This window comes from Alligator sinensis, unplaced genomic scaffold (assembly GCF_000455745.1).
Source record: "Alligator sinensis unplaced genomic scaffold, ASM45574v1 scaffold1045_1, whole genome shotgun sequence".
NCBI lineage: Eukaryota > Metazoa > Chordata > Crocodylia > Alligatoridae > Alligator > Alligator sinensis.
Genome location: NW_005843147.1, coordinates 283926 through 284577, shown reverse-complemented (window position 1 = coordinate 284577; position 652 = coordinate 283926). Strand labels below are relative to the sequence as shown.

The following is a 652-nucleotide window of genomic DNA, read 5'->3' as shown; positions in this document are numbered from 1 at the left end:
TCCCAGAGCCCTATTCAAAATTCATCAACGGACTCCCAAACCTGCACATACATGCGGACGACCCCTGGGGCTGACAGATGCCATCTAGTAGCCACCAACGGGGGGCGGGGGGAAAGTCCCACGAGGGTCAATGACCCCTGGATTGGGCAAAACTGAAAACTGGGGAGTCACCAACGTCTGCCAAGGACAGATAAAAGGCAGTGAAAAGTGACCCTCCGTGGTGCCCTCTTTATCTCCAACTCGACCAGACCTGTCCAGCCAGAAGGACCAGCCGGCGACCCCCTTCTGGATAACACCACGCTGTAAGAAGCCTCGACTGGCCATCGATAGCAGACTCCAGCGCTTGTAGGATAGGTATATCTAACTCTTGTAGCTTGCTACTGTGTGTGTGCATGTGCGTTTGTGTGTGCGCGTGTGTGTGGGGACCAGCCCCAAGGTTTATGATTTAACTCATTACAGTGTTTCAATCCGCCTAATAAACCATAATTTTAAGGATCCTGAGTTGAACATTTGTAGCCAACACAGTCAGCTGGGAGACAGGACTGACATCTGCATCTTGCCAACATCCTGCTCGCCCTGGTTGGCCAGTTCACACTCAAGGAGTCTCTAGGGTCATAGAGAGTAGACAGTGGGAACATCTGCAGGAAGGCAA

General features: G+C 52.1%; 1 protein-coding gene across 7 annotated transcripts in view; it reads right to left on the bottom strand.

Annotated features, from left to right (window-relative positions):
* LOC102384396 (butyrophilin subfamily 1 member A1-like) overlaps positions 1-652 on the bottom strand; it is a 34872-nt gene that overhangs the window by 14051 nt on the left and 20169 nt on the right. The gene's annotated exons all lie outside the window — the stretch shown is intronic.